Raw genomic sequence first — 16,501 nt, 5'->3', positions numbered from 1 at the left:
CATGATCGGACGGACCGAAGAGGGTTCGGAAGCACCGAAGAGTTCGGACGATCCGAAGTGTAGTTCGGTGAATCCGATCATAGGTGTCAAGTGTTGATCGACACGTCATTTTTCCATGCATGTTCGGACGGTCCGAAGTGTATGATCGGAGGATCCGATCATGAGCTGTCAAGAGCCAATGGACACGTAGCGTTCGGACGTTCCGAAGTGTTGTTCGGAGGATCCGAACATGGCCTATAAATAGTGCTCGGATTTCCTCATTTTGACTTGCCAATTTCTTGAGTTTTGCCTCATAGTTGAGAGGATTTGGAAGGTTTCTAGGGTTAGTTGTTGGTCGAGCGATAGCCAAGAGCTGCCAGGAGTAGTAGCGTAGCGGCGCCTGAGTTTCGAGGCAATCGACATCAAAGGGCTGTCGACGGACGAAGGCTTGTGCTAGACCTGATTAGCGGTGTTGCGTAAGGCTAGGCTTGCTGTGATAGAGGTACGAAAGTACTATCCGAGATATCCTGGTTGAGTATACATTCTTATATGTGTTGCATGATTATGTGGTGCATTGATATATGTCATATGATGCATGCTATTATGTCACGTTTATTACTGCACGTTGCATTTCATGTTGAGCCGTATCTTCTTCGAGATAGCCTTTACTGTTGAGCTGTATCTCTTTCGAGATAAGCTATATCTTGGGGCCGCTCAGCCCTGTCTTGTGGACGCATGGACACCGAGAGTACACAGTGGCCGACGGGTCGGGAGGGCTTCGGTGGTCCGGGACATTTTAGGTCCACGTCTGTCTTGTAGTGGATGCAGTGACCCAGAGGTTGGACCGCGCGGCACTATCCACTTGGCGCCTCTAGACTGAGCATTTTGAGATCCTTTGTGATTCCTGTTTCTTGACTACCCTGGTATCATATCATAGCATGTGCATTTCATATAGGTTTGTATACTCATACTTTTGTACTGGGCGTTCTTATCGCTCACGTCCTCGGTTTTGTTTATTCTTGGACACCCCATTCCCATGGGGCAGGCCTCAGGTTGGATGGCTCAGGAGGAGCAGGAGGAGGACGTTGAGTAGCTGGTTGGTTTAGTTTTCAGTGTTTTCCATTCGATTCGATATGGTTGTACTGGATATTTCATTTTGAGTTAGTCTAGACTTCGATTTCGATTGGGGTGTATAACTATTGTTGTTGGCCATATTTCCGCTGTTATCTCTGATTATAATTAATTAGGTAAATTGCATGCTTAGTTTTTGATTAGTAGGTGATTCTGGAACGGGTCACTACATTTATGGTATCAGAGCATGCGTACGATTTTGGGATATAGAGTTCTGTTTTAGGATTTCCGTTGACCAATTTACTAGTTTCCCTATTCTATCTTGTAGCGATGGCTGACCACTTTGGTGATGAGAGTAGTCAGGGAAGTGTAGGTCGTTGGGGTGACCAGGACGATCGTAGGCGTCATCGTGAACATCGTCATCGTCGGGATGGTCCTAGGCGTTTTGATTTGCATCGTTTCATTCAGATGGGGCCTAAGCCTCTAGTTGGTGGAGAGACTCCTGATGATGCTGAGGATTGGATAGAGCGCATGGAGAGTTGTTTCCGTGCATTCCAGTGCACCGAGGAGCAGAAGATAGAGACTCTTAGTTTTCTCCTCGAGGGCCGTGCTCGCAAGTGGTGGCGATCGACTTCTGCGCCGATAGTTCAGTCGCAGGGTAGAGCGACTTGGGTCGATTTCCGTGCAGCGTTCATGCAGCTGTACTTTCCTCCAGCCCTTCGCCAGGCCAAGACGATTGAGCTCCTGAACCTTAAGCAGGGGAGTATGTCTGTTGATGAGTATCAGCAGAAATTCTTCGAGTTGTTACCCTTTGCGCCTCATATCAGTGGCAGTTCTGAAGCCAAGTACGATCATTTCCTTCAGGGCCTTAACCAGGAGATCTTTGATCGAGTCACTGTCTGTGATAATCCTACTTCGTACGATGGGTTGGTGAACCGGTGTCGTCAAGCAGAGATCAGTCTCCAGCGTGGTAGGGCTATTCTTTCTTCTAGACCTCCGAGTGTTTTGAGCCCTCGACCTCAGTCTTTCAAGAAATCTGGTTCTTCTTCTTCTGGATCTGGATCAAGGTCTAGCGGTGTTGTTCGCTTTGGTGAGAAGAAGGATTCTTGTGCGCATTGTGGGAAGAACCATCCATCGGAGCAATGCCGAGTAGCCGCAGGAGCTTGTTATCAGTGCGGAGAGATGGGGCATATTAAGAAGAATTGTCCTCAGTTGCGAGGTGGAGCAGGATCTGGTTCTGGATCCCAGACGACTGTTCAGCAGAGGAGACAGGGTCAGGCAGTGGGTAGTTCGAATCTTCGACCTCGTGCCCAAGGTCAGGTTTTTGCGCTGAACCAAGATCAGCCTGAGATGTAATTGTTATACAGTTGTAATGAAGAATATTTGCAGTGTATTGCAATGGTGTTTTATTCTCTTGCCTAGATTTCGAGGACGAAATCTTTTAAGGGGGGGAGAATGTAGTAGCCCGAATTCCAAATTGGGTAATTAACGGAGTAATGGTGATTAAGAATGTTTAAGGTGTAATTTTGGCTATGGTCATGATCGGACGGACCGAAGAGGGTTCGGAAGCACCGAAGAGTTCGGACGATCCGAAGTGTAGTTCGGTGAATCCGATCATAGGTGTCAAGTGTTGATCGACACATCATTTTTCCATGCATGTTCGGACGGTCCGAAGTGTATGATCGGAGGATCCGATCATGAGCTGTCAAGAGCCAATGGACACGTAGCGTTCGGACGTTCCGAAGTGTTGTTCGGAGGATCCGAACATGGCCTATAAATAGTGCTCGGATTTCCTCATTTTGACTTGCCAATTTCTTGAGTTTTGCCTCATAGTTGAGAGGATTTGGAAGGTTTCTAGGGTTAGTTGTTGGTCGAGCGATAGCCAAGAGCTGCCAGGAGTAGTAGCGTAGCGGCGCCTGAGTTTCGAGGCAATCGACATCAAAGGGCTGTCGACGGACGAAGGCTTGTGCTAGACCTGATTAGCGGTGTTGCGTAAGGCTAGGCTTGCTGTGATAGAGGTACGAAAGTACTATCCGAGATATCCTGGTTGAGTATACATTCTTATATGTGTTGCATGATTATGTGGTGCATTGATATATGTCATATGATGCATGCTATTATGTCACGTTTATTACTGCACGTTGCATTTCATGTTGAGCCGTATCTTCTTCGAGATAGCCTTTACTGTTGAGCTGTATCTCTTTCGAGATAAGCTATATCTTGGGGCCGCTCAGCCCTGTCTTGTGGACGCATGGACACCGAGAGTACACAGTGGCCGACGGGTCGGGAGGGCTTCGGTGGTCCGGGACATTTTAGGTCCACGTCTGTCTTGTAGTGGATGCAGTGACCCAGAGGTTGGACCGCGCGGCACTATCCACTTGGCGCCTCTAGACTGAGCATTTTGAGATCCTTTGTGATTCCTGTTTCTTGACTACCCTGGTATCATATCATAGCATGTGCATTTCATATAGGTTTGTATACTCATACTTTTGTACTGGGCGTTCTTATCGCTCACGTCCTCGGTTTTGTTTATTCTTGGACACCCCATTCCCATGGGGCAGGCCTCAGGTTGGATGGCTCAGGAGGAGCAGGAGGAGGACGTTGAGTAGCTGGTTGGTTTAGTTTTCAGTGTTTTCCATTCGATTCGATATGGTTGTACTGGATATTTCATTTTGAGTTAGTCTAGACTTCGATTTCGATTGGGGTGTATAACTATTGTTGTTGGCCATATTTCCGCTGTTATCTCTGATTATAATTAATTAGGTAAATTGCATGCTTAGTTTTTGATTAGTAGGTGATTCTGGAACGGGTCACTACAACATGTGTCATTCTTTGTGCAACACGTACGACCGCGGGTGCGCCTACTTCCTGCCACAGGTGCGCTGTGCTCACGGGGTTCCCATTACAAAATCTATAATAGGCGACCGCTGGTGCGCTCTTTTTTTTTCCGCGGGTGCGGTGACCCTACTGTAGCTGCACCGCGGGTGCGGTGTGGCTACTGTAAAAATGCCACAACTTTCTGTCCATCAACCGCGGGTGCACTGCTTCTTGGACCGCAGGTGCGGTGTCCCTTCGGCATCACCTTCAACAATTCAGAATTAAATTACCGCAGGTGCGGTCTATGTTTAGGCGCGGGTGCGGTCTCTTCTGCATTCAAAACTCTAGTTTTTCTCACGCTTTTCCTACTCCCATCTCATTTAGTGCTTCTCATTACATGTCATTCATACTCATATCTTCGAATATCACATCAATGAAGACTAATAAATCTAGTGCTTCTCTTTACATGTCATGGATTTTCATATCTTCGAATATCACATCAATTAAGACTAATAAATCTCTAGCGTTACATTTCTCCCCTCTAAGAAATGATTTCGTCCTCGAAATCGCAGGCAATTCTATCGAATCATATATGAAAAGCAATATAATCAAAACTGAATAAATACTCACATCATGTAAATAACTCGGGATGTCTCTGTCTCATATCTGCTTCTGTCTCCCAAGTCGCTTCTTCGGTGCCATGACGACTCCACTGAACTTTCACAAGCGGAATAGTCTTTGTTCTGAGCCGCTTCTCTTTCCGATCAAGAATCTGTATTGGTTGCTCAACATAACTCAAAGTCTGATCAAGCTCGGCTTCTTCAGGCTGAATGACATGAGAAGTATCTGGCATATATCTACGCAACATCGATACATGGAAAACGTCGTGTATCCCAGATAAGGAAGGAGGAAGAGCAAGTCGATATGCTCGATCGCCAATCTTCTCCAGAATCTCGTAAGGACCGATGTATCTAGGAGACAACTTTCTACGTTTGCCAAATCTGACAATGCCTCCTTCTTCAAATACTAGCGGTCTACGTCTGACGTTCGCATACTTAGCTTGTCTATCTTGTGCCGTCTTCATTCGTTTTTGAATTATTTTTACTTTCTCAATCATTTCACGGATCATATCAGGCCCAAGTTCGGGTACCTTAGATATATTATCCCAGTACAACGGAGATCTGCACTTCTTGCCATACAAAGCTTCAAACGGTGCCATCTCGATACTCATCTTATAGCTGTTGTTATACGAGAATTCACAAAGTGACAGTGAATCTTGCCAACTAGTGCCGAAATCTAGCAATACAGCTCTCAACATGTCCTGTAAAGTCTGGATAGTCCGTTCTGACTGTCCGTTTGTCTGAGGATGATAAGCAGTAATCAGGTGTAATGTCGTACCTAAATCCTGCTGCAGACTGTGCCAAAAGTGTGAAGTGAATCGTAGATCACGATCTGATACGATAGACTTCGGCACACCATGCAATCTGACAACCTCTCTGACATATATCTCAGCCATCTGATCGTGTCGGTTTGTCATTCTGTATGGAATAAAACACGCTTATTTGGTCAATCTGTCAATAATGACCCAAATCGCATCACTGCCCCGGGATGATCGAGGTAACTTCGTCACGAAATCCATGGAAATGTGATCCCATTTCCATTCAAGAATAGAAAAACTCTGAAGTAGACCTCCTGGCTTCTTTCTATCGGCTTTTACCTGCAGGCAATTCAAGCACTTAGACACAAATTCGGTAAAATCTGACTTCATTTGTTTCCACCAGAACTGTGTCTTAAAGTCATTGTACATCTTTCTGCCACAAGGATGAATACTAAACCGACTACAGTGCGCTTCTGACATAATCTGTTGTTTCAATTCTGGAACATTTGGCACTACAATACGGTTATTCACATACAGAACATAATCATGTACCTGATATTCTGACAAATGTCCTGATCGGACCATCTCAATAGATTTATGAACATTCGGATCATTTCTTTTTGCTTCTTTGATCCTCATAATCAAATCTGGCACAACTTGAATGGTAGCAGTCTACTATCTGTATTAAATGCTAAACCAGACAAACAACAATCTTCAACTAAATTCGAAATACCTATCGTCGATAAGGATAGGGCACATACCTTTCGACTCTAGGCATCCGCTGCTGCATTTGACTTCCCTGGATAGTACTTGATCTCGCAATCAAAATCTTTCAGTAGATCAAGCCATCTACGCTGTCTCATGTTCAACTCTGACTGAGAAAACATGCATTTCAGACTCTTGTGATCGGAATAGATCTCAAATTTCTCGCCATACAGATAATGACGCCAGATCTTCAGTGCAAAAACGATAGCCGCCAATTCAAGATCATGAATTGGGTAGCGAATCTCGTGTGGCTTCAATTGTCTTGAGGCATATGCGATTACATGTCATTGTTGCATAAGAACACATCCTAACCCTCTATGGGATGCATCACAATATACAACGAACTCACCAGTACCTGAAGGTATCGTCAATACTTGAGCACTGGTCAGCCTCTTCTTCAACTCTAGAAAGCTAGACTCACAATCTTCAGATCAAACAAATGGTGTATTCTTCTGTGTCAACTGGGTAATCGGCTTCGCAATACTGGAGAAATCTTTAATGAGTCGTCGGTAATATCCGGCCAGACCCATGAAACTGCGTATCTCTGGACAAAGAAGTCGGTCTAGGCCAACTGATCACAGCCTCAACTTTACTCGGATCTACAGAAATACCGTCTCCAGATATAATATGACCCAAGAAGACAACCTGTTTCAACCAAAACTCGCACTTTGACAATTTAGCATACAGTATTTCATTTCTCAGTGTCTGCAATACAATTCTTAAATAATCTGCATGCTCATTACTATTCTTGGAATACACCAAAATATCATCAATAAACACTATAACAAACTCATCCAAATACCTCTGAAAGACGCGGTTCATCAGTCCTATAAACACCGCTGGAGCATTCGTTAAACCAAAAGGCATGACAATAAATTCGTAATGTCCATACCTGGTTCGGAATGCTGTCTTCGGTATATCAACATCTCGAACTCTGAGCTGGTGATATCCGGATCTCAAATCAATCTTAGAATAAACAGATGATCCCTGCAACTGATCAAATAAGTCATCAATGCAAGGCAAAGGATACTTGTTCTTCACCGTTGCCTTGTTCAGTTGCCTGTAATCGATACACAATCGCATCGAACCATCTTTCTTTCGCACAAATAACACTGGTGCGCCCCAAGGAGATACACTAGGTCTGATATATCCCTTGGCTAACAAATATTCTAACTGTGCTTTCAATTCTTTCAACTCAATAGGTGCCATTCTATACGGAGCTTTCGAAATAGGAACGGTACCTAGAACAAGATCAATACTAAAATCTACCTCTCGAGCTGGAGGTAATCCTGGAATCTCGTCAGGAAATACATCTGCAAACTCCCGTACTACTGGAAAATCTGCCAATGCCGGGCTCGATTTCTATAGATCTACAGAATAGACAAGGAACCCCTCTGCTCCTTTTTGCAATAATCTACTCATAGTCAGAGCTGACACTAAGGGAATCCGAGATCTAGACCCTTACCCTAGAATTTCCATTCTTCTGTCATTTCAGGTCTGAATCTGAAAATCTTGTGAAAACAGTCTACGCTGGCTCTGTACTTGGTTAACATGTCAATCCCGACAATACAATCAAAATCACGTAAGCCAAGTACAACACATTCTAGCTCAATCTCGTGACCTTCAAACTGTAGCATGAAATGTCTAACTGAAGTCACAGATATCAAACCACTTCCCAACGGAGAAGAAATAGACACTACAGTAGACAATGACTCGACAGGCAATGCATGTGTCAATGCAAAATGTTCAGAAATGAATGTATGGGATGCACCTGTGTCTATCAACACATATGCAGGATAACCGCAAAGAAAACAGTTACCTGCAATCATATCATCTGGCACATCCTGGGCCTGCTCCTCTGTCAGTGCGAACACTCGAGCCTGCGTCTGTGAGGTTGGCTCTGTAATAGCCGATCCCGGTGTACGGTACGGTTTAAGCTTTACTTGTTATTTGGGTTTTATGATTAGATGTTTAGAGTTGTGTTTTGGGCCATAGTATTATTGGTTATTGTTTTATTGAGGTATTAGTTGGTGTTGATTGTTCGTTTCAGCGTTTCGGATCTATTTTTGTGGCCTTATTACTGTTCATTGCCGTAGCAAGAGTGCACCCGCGCTCTTAGAGGAGTGCCCCCGCGGTGTACTATTCATCAGTTTGGATTTTGAAGGCCGTGGCATGACCGCACCCGCGGCAGTGCAAGGACCGCACCCGCGGTGTGCACCGCACCCGCGGTAATTGTAGCACCGCACCCGCGGTGTTCGTGCATGGAATTTTGTTGGATTGCCATGAGCTTAGCGCACCCGCGGTGCTTGTGTGACCGCACCTGCACCCGCGGTGTAAGTATGGGCGAGATATTTAGTTGCTTTTGGGAGTTGTTGGCCATTCCATACCTTATCTCTTATCTTCTTTTCGAGATTTCCTCTCTAGGGCAAGGGTTTTCCCCATTTTCAATTGCTTCCTACCTTTGATTCTTGGCTTTGTTTGGATTTTCGACTAGAGATCGACGTTCTACGTGGTATAAGGAAGCTTAGGTAAGTTTTTGGTGCGATTCTATTAAGGTTTTGAGTTAAGGGTTGACTTGGGCTTGTTGTTTGAGTTGATTAATGGATTATTTGACTTGTACTTGTGGATATAGAGTTGATATTGGTGTTGTTTATGGATTATTGTTGTAGGTGGCGTACCAAGAGTTAGTTTGGAGGTGTTCTATTGGTTTGTAAGTGGAATTTCATCCTTTTTGCTCACATGATGATATATGTATTGTGTTTTAAAGGTTTCAAAGTGTTATTCCCTTCCATTGATCCATTGTTATGTATTGATTTCATTGATTATCTATTGGAGGCATTGTATGTCTCATTATTGTTAAAAAGGGAATACAAGAGATATTATGAGATTGTGAAATGACGGCTTTAAATGATATTCAGAGTTCAAATGTTTTATTGGATTGATTGAATCATAGTCAGAGCATTGCATGCAATTAGTTGATCAACGCCTATAGGCTTATATCCCTCACAGTTATCGATTTATATCGATGGGATATTTGCACCCACAGTCATAGATACTATTGATATCAATCCAACAAGAGAAAAGAGAAATACCATCGTATTGCTATCTATTGCTATTGCTATTGCTACAGTCATTGCTACAGTATTCATGTTTCAGAGTTGATGGTATTTATGATTTCAAAGTCATGTTTTACAGAGTATACTATGTATCATTGCTATGTTAGAGTTCCACTTGCTGAGATTTATTCTCATTCCAGTTTATTCATGTGATGCAGATCAGAGTGGTGACCCTGGACGTTGACTGTGGATAGGGGTCATATGCATGCACCGTTGGAAGGAAGATTATTTTGTATCATTTTGGGACATGATCATAAGAATGATTCTTTTGTATTTTGTATATCATTTGAATGATCATGTATTTGTTTTGTAAACATTTTTATGAAATGTATTTTGAAACTCCTTCCATTCGAAAGAAAATTTTAAATTCCGCTGTATTTTTAATTGTAACGGGTCAGGGTGTCACATTTAGTGGTATCAGAGCGGTGTTCTTCGGAACAATGCATATGACTTCGTCTACTTTCAACTGTCCGGGTATGTTTTCTTGCATCTATCCATTGTTATATATATTGATTGGTGTCTTGTGAGCAATTGTAGAGTATGCCTCCTAAGCGTAAGGTGGCAGAGGGTGAGGATAGTTCTTCCTCGAGAGTTGTCGACGAGTTCGGCAAGTTGCTTAAGGAGCAGGCTAAGGTGCATAGTGATCAGATTCAGCAGTTGCTCCGATTGCAAGGAGCAGGTCAGGGTCGAGGCCAAGTGAGAGGTCAGGTTGCTCAGGCTGTTGGCACTGATGCCGTCTTTTCTGCTTTCAAGAGGATGAATCCACCGGAATTCGCAGGTAGCACCGATCCTCTAGTTGCTGTCGAGTGGGTCAAGGCGCTTGAAGCTATCTTCGATCATCTCCAGTATGAGGACAAAGACAGGATTAGTTGTGCCATTTTCATGTTGGTTAAGGCTGCCCGCATTTGGTGGAATGCGACGAAGGTTGGTGTGACTGTTGCGACGTTGAAGTGGTCAGAGTTCACGGACTTGTTCTACGACAAGTATTTCCCCGATGCCCTTAGAGCGAGGAAGGTTACGGAGTTCTTGGAGCTTCGTCAAGGGAGCTTGGATGTTGGTCAGTATATCCTGAAGTTTGAGGAGTGTTGCTCGTTTGCTCCGTATATTGCTTCGAACGACAAGGACAAAGGCGCTCATTTCATTCGAGGCCTTAGAGCGGAGATTCGCCGTGATATCAACATGTCCAAGGCCGTGACTTTCAAGGAGATCGTGTCCAAAGCGTTGTTGGCCGAGCAGGATGAGAAGGATATCGCAAGGGAGAGGCAGGAGAGGCATCAAGCTGTTGCTCAGAGAGGCCAGGGTTCTAATCAGAGGGGCAGGGATCGTTTCAAGGGCAAGGGCAAGATGGAGCCGAGTCCTAGACCATCGCCAGTTCCAGTTGTTCCATTTGATCCCGAGAAGCCTTTGTGTCAGAAGTGTGGCAAGCATCACCGTGGAGAGTGCAGATTTGGCACTCAGTCTTGCTATCGTTGTGGCACGGCAGGCCACGTTGCCAGAAATTGTCCTAAGGGAGCTAGCCAAGGGAGAGTGCAGGGTCGTATCTTTTCGATGACCAAGGAAGGTATTAATCATGATTCTTCATTGATCTCTAGTACTATTTTGATTTCAGGCAGAGTAGCTACTACTTTGATTGATACTGGTGCTACTCATTCTTTTATGTCTGATTTGTTTTTGAGATCTTTGGGTATAGTTCCTTCTATTCTTCCCATTCAGCTTAGTGTTGTTTTGCCTTCGGGAGATGTCTTGTGCCCGACATCGATTGTCTTTGCGTGTCCTGTTCGTATTGAGGAGCGAGTTGTCTTCGCTGATTTGATTGTTATCCCTATGGTTGCCTTCGATGTTATTCTTGGCATGGATTGGCTTTCGACTTACCGTGCAGTTATCGATTGTGTTGCTAAGAAGGTGACTTTTGCAGATGATGGCCAGGGAGGAGTTCTCGCCAGCTCAGGTACTTCGCTGGTCCTTCCTTTTATTTCTTGTCTTGAGGCTGAGAGATTGCTGGGTAGAGGTTGCGATGGGTTTCTTGCTTCTATTGTGGATGTTGATAGGCTGATTAAGTTGAATGTAGATGATATCGATGTTGTGAGGGAGTTTGCTGATGTGTTTGAGGATGATGTTCCGGGTTTGCCACCGGACAGAGATGTTGAATTCGTGATCGATTTAGCTCCAGGTACGGTTCCTATCTCTAAGGCTCCGTACCGAATGGCCCCTACTGAGATGAAGGAGTTGAAGGCACAGTTGCAGGATCTTCTAGATAAGGGTTTCATTCGTCCGAGTTCTTCGCCTTGGGGAGCTCCGGTTCTTTTTGTTAAGAAGAAAGATGGTTCCTTGCGGCTGTGTATCGACTACATGGAGCTCAACAAAGTGACTGTCAAGAACAAGTATCCGTTGCCACGGATAGATGATTTGTTTGATCAGCTCCATGGTGCCACTGTGTTTTCGAAGATTGATCTTCGGTCTGGCTACTATCAGTTGAAGGTTAGGGGGTCTGATGTCCCTAAGACGGCTTTCAGGACCAGGTATGGTCATTTTGAGTTTCTTGTGATGTCGTTTGGTTTGACCAATGCTCCTTCGGTCTTTATGGATCTGATGAACCGTGTGTTCAAGCCGTTCTTGGATAGCTTCGTCATTGTTTTCATCGACGATATTCTTATCTATTCCAAGACCATAGAGCTTCATGCAGAGCATCTCAGAGTGGTGCTTCAGTTGTTGCGAGAGAAGAGGTTGTTTGCCAAGCTGAAGAAGTGTGAGTTTTGGCTGGATCAGATTTCTTTTCTAGGCCATGTCGTTTCGAGAGATGGCATTGCTGTTGATCCATTGAAGATTGAGGCGATTCAGAATTGGCCTATTCCTACTTCTGTTTCTGAGGTACGCAGTTTCCTAGGTTTGGCGGGTTATTATCGTTGTTTCATTTCAGATTTTTCCAAAATTGCCCTGCCATTGTCCAATCTGACGAGGAAGACTGTGAAGTTCGAGTGGTCTATTGATTGCCAGAGTGCATTCCAAGAGCTGAAGGATAGATTGACGACAGCTCCTGTTCTTTCATTGCCTAGTGGTTCTGAGGATTTCGTTGTCTATACCGATGCGTCGAAGAGAGGCCTTGGTGCAGTTCTGATGCAGCGAGGTAAGGTTATTGCCTATGCTTCTCGCCAGTTGAAAGATTACGAGAAGAATTATCCGACGCATGATTTAGAGCTAGCAGCTGTGATTTTCGCCCTGAAGATTTGGAGACATTATCTGTATGGCGAAAAGTGTGAGATCTTCACAGACCACAAGAGTTTGAAGTATCTGTTTTCTCAGAAAGAGCTCAACATGCGGCAGAGGAGGTGGTTAGAGCTTGTCAAGGATTATGATGTGACTATCAGTTACCACCCAGGGAAGGCGAACGTTGTGGCTGATGCTTTGAGTCGCAAGTCGAGTACTTCATTGAGTTCTTTGATTCAGAGGCCATTGTTGATGGATTTGCATCGAGAGGAGATATATCTGGTGATTCCAGGTACCATTGCTCGTCTTTCAGCGTTAGTCATTCGATCTACTTTGACGGACAGGATCCGTAGAGAGCAGTCGACTGATGTTCAGTTGACAGAGTTGAGAGCTAGAGCAGAGGAGAGAGGGAACTCAGAGTTTGGTTCGAATGGTGATGGTTTGGTGACTTTCAGAGGTCGTATTTGTGTTCCTATTGGCGACGATATTCGTAGAGACGTCTTGACAGAGGCTCATACCGCGCCATATTCGATTCATCCAGGCAGTACGAAGATGTATCAGGATCTTCGTCGACTCTATGGGTGGCCAGGTATGAAGAAAGATGTTGCTTTGTTCATTTCTCAGTGCCTTACTTGTCAGCAGGTGAAGATTGAGCATCAGAGACCTGCTGGGACATTGCTATCTTTGCCGATTCCTCAGTGGAAGTGGGAGCATATCACTATGGATTTCGTGACTGGTCTTCCCAGAGTTCAGAGAGGTTATAATTCCATTTGGGTCATCGTTGATCGATTGACCAAGTCAGCGCACTTTCTCCCAGTCAAGACGACGTACTCCATGAATCAGTACGCCGAGGACTACATTGCAGAGATTGTTAGACTTCATGGGGTTCCTGTGTCGATCGTGTCTGATCGTGACCCCAGGTTTACCTCCGAGTTTTGGAAGAGTCTGCACAGAACTATGGGTTCGCGGTTAGCTTTCAGTACAGCTTATCATCCTCAGAGCGACGGTCAGTCAGAGAGAGTCATTCAGATTCTTGAGGATATGCTCAGAGCTTGTACTATTGACTATTCTGGTAGCTGGGATTCTAAATTGCCACTTGTGGAGTTCACGTACAACAATAGCTACCAGGCGTCGATTGGGATGGCACCGTATGAGGCACTTTATGGCAGGAAGTGCAGATCGCCTTTGTTTTGGGATGAGGTTGGTGAGAGGAAGATGTTGGGTCCCGAGTTGGTCCAGCAGACTGCCGATGTTGTTGCAGTGATCAGAGAGAGGATGAAGACTGCTCAGTCCAGACAGAAGAGCTATGCAGATGTTCGCCGCAGACCTTTGCAGTTCGAGGTTGGCGATCATGTATTTTTGAAGATAGCACCTCTCAAGGGTGTGATGCGATTTGGTAAGAAGGGCAAGTTGAGTCCGAGATTCATTGGCCCATTCGAGATCTTGGACAGAGTTGGTGACCGAGCCTACAGATTAGCCCTACCGCCCGATCTTGACAGAGTCCATAATGTGTTTCACGTATCAATGCTCAGGAAGTATATTGCAGATCCTTCCCATGTTCTTCACCACGAGCCATTGGACTTGACGCCGAGTTTGACGTACCAAGAGATTCCGGTCCAGATTTTGGATCGCACAATTAGGGTTCTAAGGAACAAAGAGATCGGCATCGTTAAAGTCCTTTGGAGGAACCATTTGATAGAGAAGGCTACGTGGGAACCAGAGGATGAGATGAGAGAGAAGTATCCTGAGTTGTTCGTGCAGTGACGTCAATTTTGCGGACGAAATTCCTCTAAGGAGGGGAGATTGTAATAGCCGATCCCGGTGTACGGTACGGTTTAAGCTTTACTTGTTATTTGGGTTTTATGATTAGATGTTTAGAGTTGTGTTTTGGGCCATAGTATTATTGGTTATTGTTTTATTGAGGTATTAGTTGGTGTTGATTGTTCGTTTCAGCGTTTCGGATCTATTTTTGTGGCCTTATTACTCTTCATTGCCGTAGCAAGAGTGCACCCGCGCTCTTAGAGGAGTGCCCCCGCGGTGTACTATTCATCATTTTGGATTTTGAAGGCCGTGGCATGACCGCACCCGCGGCAGTGCAAGGACCGCACCCGCGGTGTGCACCGCACCCGCGGTAATTGTAGCACCGCACCCGCGGTGTTCGTGCATGGAATTTTGTTGGATTGCCATGAGCTTAGTGCACCCGCGGTGCTTGTGTGACCGCACCTGCACCCGCGGTGTAAGTATGGGCGAGATATTTAGTTGCTTTTGGGAGTTGTTGGCCATTCCATACCTTATCTCTTATCTTCTTTTCGAGATTTCCTCTCTAGGGCAAGGGTTTTCCCCATTTTCAATTGCTTCCTACCTTTGATTCTTGGCTTTGTTTGGATTTTCGACTAGAGATCGACGTTCTACGTGGTATAAGGAAGCTTAGGTAAGTTTTTGGTGCGATTCTATTAAGGTTTTGAGTTAAGGGTTGACTTGGGCTTGTTGTTTGAGTTGATTAATGGATTATTTGACTTGTACTTGTGGATATAGAGTTGATATTGGTGTTGTTTATGGATTATTGTTGTAGGTGGCGTACCAAGAGTTAGTTTGGAGGTGTTCTATTGGTTTGTAAGTGGAATTTCATCCTTTTTGCTCACATGATGATATATGTATTGTGTTTTAAAGGTTTCAAAGTGTTATTCCCTTCCATTGATCCATTGTTATGTATTGATTTCATTGATTATCTATTGGAGGCATTGTATGTCTCATTATTGTTAAAAAGGGAATACAAGAGATATTATGAGATTGTGAAACGACGGCTTTAAATGATATTCAGAGTTCAAATGTTTTATTGGATTGATTGAATCATAGTCAGAGCATTGCATGCAATTAGTTGATCAACGCCTATAGGCTTATATCCCTCACAGTTATCGATTTATATCGATGGGATATTTGCACCCACAGTCATAGATACTATTGAGATCAATCCAACAAGAGAAAAGAGAAATACCATCGTATTGCTATCTATTGCTATTGCTATTGCTACAGCCATTGCTACAGTATTCATGTTTCAGAGTTGATGGTATTTATGATTTCAAAGTCATGTTTTACAGAGTATACTATGTATCATTGCTATGTTAGAGTTCCACTTGCTGAGATTTATTCTCATTCCAGTTTATTCATGTGATGCAGATCAGAGTGGTGACCCTGGACGTTGACTGTGGATAGGGGTCATATGCATGCACCGTTGGAAGGAAGATTATTTTGTATCATTTTGGGACATGATCATAAGAATGATTCTTTTGTATTTTGTATATCATTTGAATGATCAGGTATTTGTTTTGTAAACATTTTTATGAAATGTATTTTGAAACTCCTTCCATTCGAAAGAAAATTTTAAATTCCGCTGTATTTTTAATTGTAACGGGTCAGGGTGTCACAGGCTCACTGTCTGGCTGCCTCTGGCTCGGGACTGGGACGGTGCAGGTGGCGGCTGAAAGGAATGAACAGATGATGCTTGCCGTTGTAGCTGAGATACTGAACCAGATGCCCCAATACTATGAGCTTGCTGTACACCTCTCTGGGGACACACTCTGGCAAAGTGTCCCGGCTGGCTACAGATATTGCATCGGCCCATGACTCCCTGACACTGCTCAGTGGCATGCCTACCACAACAAGAACTGCAATAAACACCAGTATACTCTGCAATCTGGCCAGGACCTCTCGGTCGTGACCCACTGGAGCTCGACGAACTGCTCCCTGATTTCTTAAATTGTTTGCCCTTGGATTTCAGAAATTCCTTATTGCCACTACTACTACTTCCACTATCAAATCAAGGAGGAGGTGGTGGAAACTGGGCGGCGGGCTGTGGCTGTCTTTGACTCTGAGCACTATAGGAAGCTCCTCGCTGCCTAATCAAGCCAGCCTCTGCTCCTTTCGCTCTATTCAGTGCATCAGAAAAAGTGTTGGGTCGTCCTGTGTTCACCAAAGTAAAAATGTCAGGGTTTAAGCCATTGATGAACTGGTCCGCGACCGCCTCGTCATTTCCTTCCGCGTGTGGTGTAAATCGGAGCAAAAAAGAAAATTTGGCAACATATTCTTCTATATTCAATTGCCCCTGTCGTAAATTTGAAAATTCTGCCCCCTTTGTCTTTTCGATATGACATTGGAAAGAAACGTTGATAAA

This window comes from Primulina eburnea, chromosome 11 (assembly GCF_022965805.1).
Source record: "Primulina eburnea isolate SZY01 chromosome 11, ASM2296580v1, whole genome shotgun sequence".
Lineage (NCBI taxonomy): Eukaryota > Viridiplantae > Streptophyta > Magnoliopsida > Lamiales > Gesneriaceae > Primulina > Primulina eburnea.
Note: the sequence above shows the minus strand (reverse complement) of the source record.